At 36.6% G+C, this 10,877-nt stretch overlaps 1 pseudogene; it reads right to left on the bottom strand.

Moving 5' to 3' along the window:
• Positions 1-338: 338 nt before the first annotated feature.
• LOC145513787 (olfactory receptor 4C13-like) lies at positions 339-1,202 on the bottom strand (annotated as a pseudogene).
• Between the last annotated feature and the right edge of the window lie 9,675 nt (positions 1,203-10,877).

The raw sequence follows: 10,877 nt of genomic DNA on the forward strand, positions 1-10,877 counted from the left end.
ACTGTGAAGAAAGCTGAGCGTCGATGAATTGATGCTTTTGAACTGTGGTGTTGGAGAAGACTCTTGAGAGTCCCTTGGACTGCAAGGAGATCCAACCAGTCCATCCTAAAGGAGATCAGTCCTGGGTGTTCATTGGAAGGACTGATGTTGAAGCCAAAACTCCAATACTTTGGCCCCTGATGTGAAGAGCTGACTCATTTGAAAAGATCCTGAGCTGGGAAAGATTGAGGGCAGGAGGAGAAGTGAACGACAGAGGATGTGATGGTTGAATGGCATCACCAACTCACTGGACAACACACTTGGGTGGACTCCGGGAGTTGGAGATGGACTGGGAGGCCTTACGCGCTGCAGTTCATGGGGTCGCATAGAGTTGGACACGACTGAGCAACTGAACTGAACTGAACTTTTTCAATAGGTAACGTAGTTGCTGGTCTCATGTATACACATATGCAGGGCACAAAAAATAGGACCACAACTGTTATATGGGAGACAAAGGTGGAGAGGGCTTTTTGCCTTGCTTCCAAGCTCTGAGTCTTTAAGGAGTGGAGAATGACCACGTCGGAGCCAATCAAGAGAAGGAAGTTTAACAGACAGAGGAAACCACTTTTGGCGGCAACAAAGAGCCCTAGAGTGTGGGTATTAGTACAGGTAAGGTTGAGCAAAGGATTCAAGTCACACATAAAGTGATCTATGATATTAGGGCCACAGAAAGGTAATCTGAAGATGAAGATAAACTGTATGAATCCATGAAGAAAGCCTCCTACCCATGATACTCCCATTAACAGGTGACATACTCGATGATTCATGATGGCTGTATAGTGCAAGGACTTGCAGATGGCCACATAGTGGTCATAGGCCATCTCAGTAAGCAGAATGACTTGAGCACCCAAAGAAATGTTCCCAAAAGATTTGGGTCATCCACCCATTAAATAGAATGTTCTTCTTTTCAAAGAGTGAATCTAATATCATTTTAGGGGTATTGACAGATGAATAGCAAGCATCAATAAAGGAGAGATAGGCCAGGAAATAGTACATGGGGACTCCAATAATGGGCTGGCAGTGATGGTGACCACAATGAGCACATTTCCTACCACAGAGACAATGTAGATGACCAAAAACCCAATAAATATGATTTTCTGCATTTTTGGATTCTCTGTGAGCCCCAGTAAAATAAATTCTATAACATTATTCTTATTCTCCATATATTTCATGGTATGCATAGTTACATTACCTGAAAAAATCACTTTTTGTTAAATTCAAATTTGCAGTTATTAATGTAAGAAATTATATATCTCTAGACTCTACTGAAATCTGAACACTTATGAGATTTTTTTTTTCAGATAAGAAAAAATGTTCTTTTTCCTTGAAAATTATTCACATTATCTTCTGGAATAAGGTGATGTTTATAGACAAGAGAAACTTAATAAACATGGGCAGGGGATGCTCTCTGCACACTTAATCATGTGAGATGCCTCCGAGCCCAACATGAAGCAGAAGATCTCAGATATAGTGACAGCAAAGTCTGAAAGGGTAGAAAATGGATGTAAAGCCTATAAATGCAAGCTAAAGATCTTGTTTTCTTTATTCTTGATTAATGGGAAACCAGGAAAAGTAGCTGAGAATTTGAGTGTGGGATGAAGTATTTGAGAAAGAGGGAACTTTAGATATATATCTAGTAAAATTGTTTGTATCACTTAGGTAAGGTGGACTGAGCTTCTGTAAGGTGATGAAAGATAAAGTAATAATTTCCAGTGTCAGACTATTTATAGTAATTGAAACTGTAGCAGGATATTTGTGATGGAAAGGTAATAAAGTAATACAGGAGCTACTATAATCAAATGACGAGTATTTTGCCTAAATCCAATAACTTTACGATAGCTGATAAATATGCTTTTAATGATTGATTGAAATCACCAAAGCAAGATAGCAACCTTTGTAGATGCTATTATTTCATCCATTTAGCACATGAGGAACAATCTCAAAGAAGAATGTTGGCAGTAATGTTAATTGTCATATTATCAAAAATTTAATCAACCCTTAACTATGCTCCAAGTGATTTTTAAAAGTATTTTTTATTCTCATTATAAACTTAGGAAGATTGATACTATAATTTATGCTTATTTTACACATTAGGAAATAGAAACAGAGAAGTTAATGATCTTACTCAAGATCAAGCCAAGATAAGATTAGATTATACATCTTATCTTCCTTTTCCTCCAAATTTTTCACACACACTCTATAGTGTGATGTTATAGCAAACAATATTAAACTAATAAACTCTGTTTGCTGCTGCTGCTGCTAAGTCACCTCAGTTGTACCCAACTCTTCGCGACCCCATGGGCTGTACCCTACCAGGCTCCTCCATCCATGGGATTTTCCAGGCAAGAGTACTGGAGTTGGTTGCCATTGCCTTCTCTGAACTCCTTTTGATATGACCATAATAATTATAACTATTTTAATATTGCTTCAGAGGCAAGTATATTTGAAACAATTTCATCAACAGACACCGAAATACACATAAACACACATACACACAATATATTGTAATACTCAAGTATTAATAAACTAACTATAATTAATAACTATGTTTCTTTGAAAGTTCTTTTTATCTTTATTTCTCTCTCACCCCATTTCTTGTCTCCCCAGTTCCCTTGCAAAACATGGTCCCACAGACTCCTCTTGAAAAGTTGAAAACAAGAATCCTGCTGGTGAAATATATTGGCTTGAGAATCAGAAAGACGAGAGTAGAATTTGGCTCTTTCCCACTTGCAACTTCTTGACCTAGGGTACATTTCTTGGCATCTTATATTCTTGCTTCCTCTAATAACAAGTGAGAACCATAATGTCCATCTCACAGGCTGTTATAAGACTTCTTTAAGAAAAAAGCTATATGAAAATATCCATCACATGGCTATGGACATGCAAAGCACCTTCACTTCTTTCTATGACTGTCTATACACCCATGTGATAGGAAGAATTGACATTTCAAGCAATAAGAGAAATATTTAGCCATGAAATAAACCAAGGAAAAATCATCTCCTATTTTACTTTCAAAGAAGCCACAGAGATCGGTATCATTCACAGCAGTTAATTTCAGAGAGAGTTCTTCAGGTTCATATTTGGATTAACCAAGTGATAATACCATTTAATACATTTATGCCATTTTGTCTGTGAAGTGTATTTAAATTTTGTTTTCATTCTCATAGCTAGTCTTGATTATTAAATGAAGTGCCTCATGACACAAAAAGACTGTCTATTATTAGAGAGCCTAGTCCTACAAATTTCTTCATCTCTATGAGCCTCAAATTTTGCCGAAGTCAAATTAGGTTAATGATATTTACCAGCTAACTTTGACGAATGGGATGAGGATGACATGTGCTAATACTCTATATGAGAATTATTGAAACATAATGATAAATATGTATGAAAAGTAATGGTCTTTTTAATTTTTTAAAGTAACAATCTTTAATAAGCATCAGCACTATTTTTCAAGTTTTTTTTTTTTTTTTAACTTACCTTCTGTACTTAGATGACCTTAATGACATTTGGGGCTGTTCAGAACTAATCTCATCTTCAAATTGACATCCTCTTTGGATAAGCAACTCAATGTGAAAGACATGACATACTCAGAAAGAGACTGTATTGGATAATTCAATATCAAATCAATAATATAGAAATATTTTTATGTATTTTTATGTCTAAATATTTCTTTCTAGCCTAAAGCCTCAAAACCTTTTCACAGAAAACCCAAGACTTGAATTTAAAATTAATTCATTTGGAATGCTGTGTAGAAATGATCTTCTATAAAGGGCTATGATCCCATAGACAGGAGGCAGAATGTGTAGTAGAAACACGTTCAAATTGGTCATTCCATCCTTGATGAAGCTTGTTCTGAAGATGTGAAAAGCAGCCACAAAAAAGGCTTTTCTTACCTACAATTCAAGGATATTTAGAGGAGTCGCCATAAAAGATCAAGGACTTTATCTAGTAGCTGCTATTTTCTCTCCCAGGAGTTAATTATCTCCTTTGATGGAAAGTCTTTGTCTTAGAAACAGATATTCTGGAGAGATGTGTTCAAGAAACACTTATTAAGAATAAGTGGAGAATTTTAGTCTCTGTTATTGTTGTTTAGTCCACTAAGTTGTGTCTGGCTTTTCTGTGACCCCATGGACTATAGCCCTCCAGGCTCCTCTATCCATGGGGTTTCCCAGACAAGAAGACTGGAGTGGGTTGCCATTTTATTCTCCAGAGGATCTTTCCAACTTGGAGATTGAACCCGAATCTCCTGCATTGCAGGTGGCTTCTTTATCACTGAGTCACCAGAGAAGCCCTTCAGTCCCTGTCCTTGGAACCAAAACATGTGAGCTTCCTCTATCAGTAGTGCTGCAGTGAACACATAGGGATACATATGATTTTTTCAGTTTTGATTTCTTCAGGGTATATGCCTAGGAGTAAGGCTGCTGGGTCATATGATGGTTTTATTCCTAACTTTTTAAGGAGTCTCCATACAGTCTTCCGTAGTGGCTGTATCAGTTTGCATTCCCACCAGCAATGCAAGAGTGTTCCCTTTTCTCCACACCCTCTCCATAATTTATTGTTTGTAGATTTTTGTTGATGGCCATTCTGACTGATATGAGGTGGTATCTCATTGAAGTTTTGATTTGCACTTCTCTAATAATGAGTGATGTTGAGCATCTTTTCATGAGCTTGTTAGAAATCTGTATGTCTTCTTTGGAGAAATGTCTTTTCAGGTTCGTTTCCCACTTTTTGATTGGGTAGTTTGCTTTTCTGGTATTGAGTTGTATAAGCTGCTTGTATATTTTGGAAATTAATTATTTACCAGTTGTTTCCTTTGCTATTATTTTCTCCCATTCTGAGGGTTGTGTTTTTACCTGGTTTGTAGTTTCCTTTGCTATGAAAAAGCTTTTAAGTTTAATTGGGTCCCACTTGTTTATTTTTGTTTTTGTTTCCATAACTCTAGGAGGTGGGTCATAAAAGATCTTGCTTTGATTTATGTCATCGAGTGTTTTGCCTATGTTCTCCTCTAAGAGTTTAATAGTTTCTGGTCTTATATTTAGGTCTTCAATCCATTTTGAGTTTATCTTTGTGAATGGCATTAGGAACTGATCTAATTTCATTCTCTTGCACATAGCTGTCCTGTTTTCCCAGCACCACCTATTGAAGAGGCTGCCTTTTCCCCATTGTATATTCTTGCCTCCTTTGTCAAAAATAAGGTATCCATAATTATGTGGGTTTATCTCTGTGTTCTCTATCTTGTCCCATTGGTCTGTATTTCTGTTTTTGTACCAGTACCATACTGTCTTGATGAGTGTAGCTTTGTAGTATAGTCTGAAGTCAAGAGGGTTGATTCCTCCAGCTCCATTCTTCTTTCTCAAGACTGCTTTGGCTATTCAGGGTCTTTTGTGTTTCCATATGAATTGTGAAATTTTTTGTTCTAGTTCTGTGAAAAATGCCATTGGTAATTTGATAAGGATCACATTGAACCTCTAGATTTCATTTGGTAATATAGTAGTTTTCATAATATTGATTCTTTCTACCCAGGAACATGGAATATCTCTCCATCTGTTTATGCCATCTTTGATTTCTTTCATTTCCTTAGCTAGGTTTATTCCTAGATATTTTATTTATTTATTTATTTTTGTTTCAATGGTAAATGGTATTGATTCCTGAATTTCTCTTTCTGATTTTTTATTAGTAGTATATAGAAGTGCAGGTGATTTCTGTGTATTGACCTTGAATCCCACCACTTTGCTGAATTCACTGATTAGCTCTAATAATTTTCTGATACTTTCTTTTGGGTTTTCTATGTATAGTACCATGGCATCTGCATACAGAGAGAGTTTTAGTTTTTCTTTCCCAATCTGGATTCCTTTTATTTCTTTTTCTTCTCTAATTGCCATAGTTAGGACTTCCAATACTATGTTGAATAATAGTGGGGAGAGTGGACACCCTTGTCTTGCTCCTGATCTTAAACAAAAAGCTTTAATTTTTCACCATTGAGAATATGCACTGTGGACTTTTCATATATGGCCTTTCCTATGTTGAAGTAGGTTCCTTCTGTGCCCATTTTTTGAAGCGTTTTTATCATAAATGAATGCTGAATTTCGTCAAAGGCTTTTTCTGGATTTATTTAGATGATCATATGGTTTTTATCTTTCAATTTGTTGATATGGTGTATCACGTTGATTGATTTGTGTATATTGAAGAATCCTTGTATTCCTGGAATAAACCCGATTTGATCATGGTGTATGAGCTTTTCAATGTGTTGTTGGATTCTGCTTTCTAGAATTTTTTTTGATGATTTTTGCATCTATGTTCATCAGTGATATTGGCCTGTAATTTTCTCTTTTTTCATGTTGCATTTTCCTGGTTTTGGTATCAGGGTGATTGTGGCCTTGTTGAATGAGTTTGAAAGTTCTCCTTCCTTTGCAGTTTTTTGGAAGAGTTTAAGAAAAATAGACAGTAGCTCTTCTCTAGATGTTTCATCGAATTCCCCTGTGAAACCATCTGGCCCTGGGCTTTTGTTTTTGGGGTGATTCTTGATCACTGCTTCAATTTCAGTGTTTGTAATTGGATTGTTCATGATTTCTGTTTCTTCTTGATTCAGTCTTGGGAAGCAGATCTTTTCTAAGTATCTGTCCATTTACTGTAGGTTGTCAATTTTATTAGCATATAGTTGCTCATAATATTTTCTTATGATCCTTTGCATTTCTGTGTTGCCTGTTGTAACTTGTTTTTTCATTTCTAATTTTATTGATTTTATTTTTCTCCCTTTTTTTCTTGATGAGTCTCACTAGTGGTTTGTCAATTTTGTTTATCTTCTCAAAGAACTATCTTTTAATTTTACTAAACTTTGCTACTGTTTTCTTCATTTCTTTTTTGCTTATTTCTGCTGTGATTTTTATGTTCTCCTTTCTTCTGCTGACTTTGGGGGATTTTTGTTCTTCTTTTTACAACTGCTTTAGATGTAGAGTTAGGCTGTCTACTTGATGCTTTTCTTGTTTGTGGAGGTATGACTGTATCACTATAAACCTCTTAGAACAGCTTTTGCTGAATCCCATAGGTTTTGGGTCATCGTGTTTTCATTGTCATTTGTTTCTAGGAATCTTTTGATTTATTTTCTTATTTCCTCAGTAACCTCTTTGTTATTTAATGATGTATTGTTTAATTTCCATGAGTTTGTGTTTTTATTTTATTTTATTTTTTTTCTGTTTTTTCCCCCCCTTTAGTTGATATCTAGTATTATAGCATTGTGGTCAGAGAAGATACTTGATACGATTTCAATTTTCTTAAATTTACCGAGGCCTGATTTGTAGCCCAAGATGTGGTCTATCCTGGAAAATGTCCCATGTGCACTTGAGAAGAAAGTGTATTTCGCATTTAGATAGAAAGTCCTGAAAATATCAATTAGGTCCATTTGGTCTAATGTTTCATTTAAAGTTTGTGTTTCCTTTTTGATTCTATGTTTTGATAATCTATCCATTGGTGAAAGGGAGATGTTAAAGTCCCCTACTATTATTGTATTGCTGTCGATTTCTCTTCTTATATTTGTTAGTGTTTACCTTATGTATTGAGGTGCTCCTATGTTGAGTGTGTAGACATTTACAATTGTTACATCTTCTTGGATTGATCCCTTGATCATTATGTAGTGTCCTTCTTTGTCTCTTACGATATTCTTTATTTTAGTCTATTTTGTGTGAAATAAAAATTGCCACTCTAGCTTTCTTTTGGTTTCCATTCGCATGGAATATCTTTTTCCATACTTTTACTTTCAGTCTGTATGTGTCTCTAGGTCTGAAGTGGGTCTCCTGTAGGCAGCATATATATGGGTCTTGTTTTTGTATCCATTCAGTCAGTCTGTATCTTTTGGTTGGTGCATTTAATCCATTTACATTTAAGACAATTATTGATACATATATTTCAATTGGCATTTTCTTTATTGCTTTGGGTTTGTTTTTGTAGGTCTTTCCTTTCTCTTGTGTTTACTGGCTATGTAAGTCCCTTTAGAATTTATTGAAGGGCTGGTTTAGAGGTGCTGAATTCTCTTAACTTCTGCTTGCCCATAAAGCTTTTGATTTCTCTGTCAATTTTGAATGAGATCTTTGCCAGGTATAGTAATCATGGTTGTAGGTTTGTCTCATTCAGTACTTTAAATATATCCTGCCATTCCCTTCTGGCCTGTAGAGTTTCTGCTGAAAGATCCTCTGTTAATCACATGGGTTTTCCCTTGTATGTTACTTGTTGCTTTTCCCTTGCTGCTTTTAATATTCTTTGCTTGTGCTTAATCTCTGTTAGCTTGATTAAGGTGTGTCTCAATGTGTTTCTCCTTGGGTTTAACCTGTAAGGGGTTCTCTGCACTTGGACTTAATTGACTATTTCCTTTCCCATTTTGGGGAAGTTTTCAACTATAACTTATTCAAAAATTTTCTCAGTGACTTTCTTTTTATCTTCTTCCTCTGGGACTCCTATAACTCAAATGTTGGTGTGTTTAATATAGCCCCAAAAGTCTCTGAGGCTTTCCTCAATTCTTTTCATTCCTTTCCCTTATTCTGCTCTTCAGCAGTTATTTCCACCATTCTGTCCTCCAGCTCACTTATCCATTCCTCTACCACAGTTATTCTGCTATTGGTTCCTTCTAGAGTATTTTTAGTTTCAGTAATTATGTTATTTATCTCCGTTTGCTTATTCTTTATTTCTTCTATGTCCTTGGTGATTGTAGTAACTGTGTTAAATGCTTCTTCCATGTTCTCCATCTATTTTCAAGTCTCCAGAGCCTCTTTGCTATCATTATTCTGAATTCTATTTCAGGGACATTACTTATTTCCTCTTCGTTTATTTGGTCATGTGAGTTTCTACCTTGATCTTTCATTTGTGCTGTATTGCTCTGTCTTTTCATTTTTTTTCCTAAATTGTTCCACTTGAGGTCTCCTTTTCCCGGGCTTTAGGGTTGTATTACTTCTTCCTTTTGATTTTTGCCCTTGGAGGGAAATGTTGGTTGGGTGGCTTGTGTTGATTTCTTGTTGGGAGTGACTTGTGCCTGTGTTCTAGTGGGAGGAGATCAAGTAGGTAATAACAGAAATACTAGGACATATACACACACAGTTCCACACATACAGTTATAACCAAAGTCTTCTGAAGAAAAGAGTACAGGAGATTGACTTGGTGAGCAAGGGAAACCAGAGATGATATCAACCAACTGAAAGCAGCATTAGCTAATGGTCAACTGGAAATCTGAGCATAAGCAGAGGGCCAACTGGGGAATATAGCATGGAGAGCTCAACAATTTAACTTACTTGGTGAAAGAAGAAAGAGTGAAGGCAAAAAGGAGAATAAAAGAAGAGAGAAAAAATAAAAGGGAGAAGGGAGGGAAAAGAGAAAAAGAAGGCATGCATAAGCGGATTTAAAAAAAGGGAGAGAGAAAAGGAAAACTAGAAAAGCAAAGATGAATAGACATATGTAGAAAAGATGTATATATATATATATATATATATATATATATATATATATTCAGGAATAGCTACAGCCAGTAAAGAACTGTAGGAAAAGCAGTTGAATATATCAAAAATAAAATCCAAAAAACTCATCAAGAAAAAAAGAAGAAAAAAAGTGAGAAAAAGAAAAAAAAAAACACCTAAAATTAATTTCTTTCTTTCTCTTTTTTTAAACAAGAAACACAAAGAGGAAAACTCAACAGCACCACAAAAGGTTAATATGGAGGTGGAGATATGTAGGAGGAATAAATCGTGTGATTTACAAGAAAAAAAGAAAAATAAATCTTCAAATGAATTATTATTTTTTAACAAGGAAAACAGGGAGGAAAATTCCACAGCACCACAGAAGGATAATGTAATGGTGGAAATATGTTGGGGAATGAACAGCGTGATTTATAAGGAGAAAGAATCTTAAAACGCTTTTTTTTTTTTAATAACAAGAAAAACAAAGAGGAAAACTCCACAGCACCACTAAAGACTAGTGTGAAGGTGGAGATATTTGGGGGGAATAAACAGTGTGGTTTATAAGAGAAATAAATAAATTTTAAAAATTTCTCATGGTCGTAGCCCTTGGCTGTGGAGTCTGCCCCTGTGGACATGGTTGGGCAGTGTCCTGTGATCTTTTCCTGGTTGGGGGAGCTGTTGCCTGTGTTCCGGTTGACGGAGCTGGATCTCCTCTCTCTGAACGGCAGTGCAGTGTCCAGTAGTAGGTTTTGTAGTGTCTATGGGTTCAGTATGCCTTTGGGAAGTCATTCTAGCTTTCCTGGTATTAGGCACGCCTATTTCCACAGCTGCTTCAAAGTGACCCTCTCAGCATAACCGCAGTGCCTCCAGCCCCTGCTTGTACCTGGGATCATTGCCGGTGCTTCTGTTCCCCTGTCCTGCCCTGCGCTGCTGGCCGAAACTTGTTAGGTAGCTGCTTGGGTGTATCCTTCTGCATTGCAGCGACTTGGCGTGAGCTTCTCTCTGCCCCCTAAGCTCCCACTCTGTGCCGTGGGGCTCGTGTGCACTTGTTTTGGCTCCCCAGGCCTGCCCTTTGCTTCACGGGGCTTGTGGACACTTGTTTTGGCTCCCTGGGCTGGCCTCTGCATTGGGGGCTACTGTGGACTTGTCTCGGCTCCCTGTGTCTTCCCTCTGTGTCACGGGGTTTATGTTTTTCATCAAATTGCCTGCACTCTTTGTCGCAGGAGTTATTTGTTCTTTTGGCTGTGCAGGGAGGGTTGTGTGGAAATAAGCAATTTTTAAAAAGTAAGACATAGTATATAACAAGATTAGCTTTTGTAGTAATCTTGCATAGACACATAGGGATTGTCTTCTATAAAGTAGGACTAGAATTTAGTCAACGCGTTACTCTCCTTTCTGGGG

This window comes from Giraffa tippelskirchi, chromosome 7 (genome assembly GCF_054371585.1).
Source record: "Giraffa tippelskirchi isolate mGirTip1 chromosome 7, T2T-mGirTip1v1.2.pri, whole genome shotgun sequence".
Classification (NCBI taxonomy): Eukaryota; Metazoa; Chordata; class Mammalia; order Artiodactyla; family Giraffidae; genus Giraffa; species Giraffa tippelskirchi.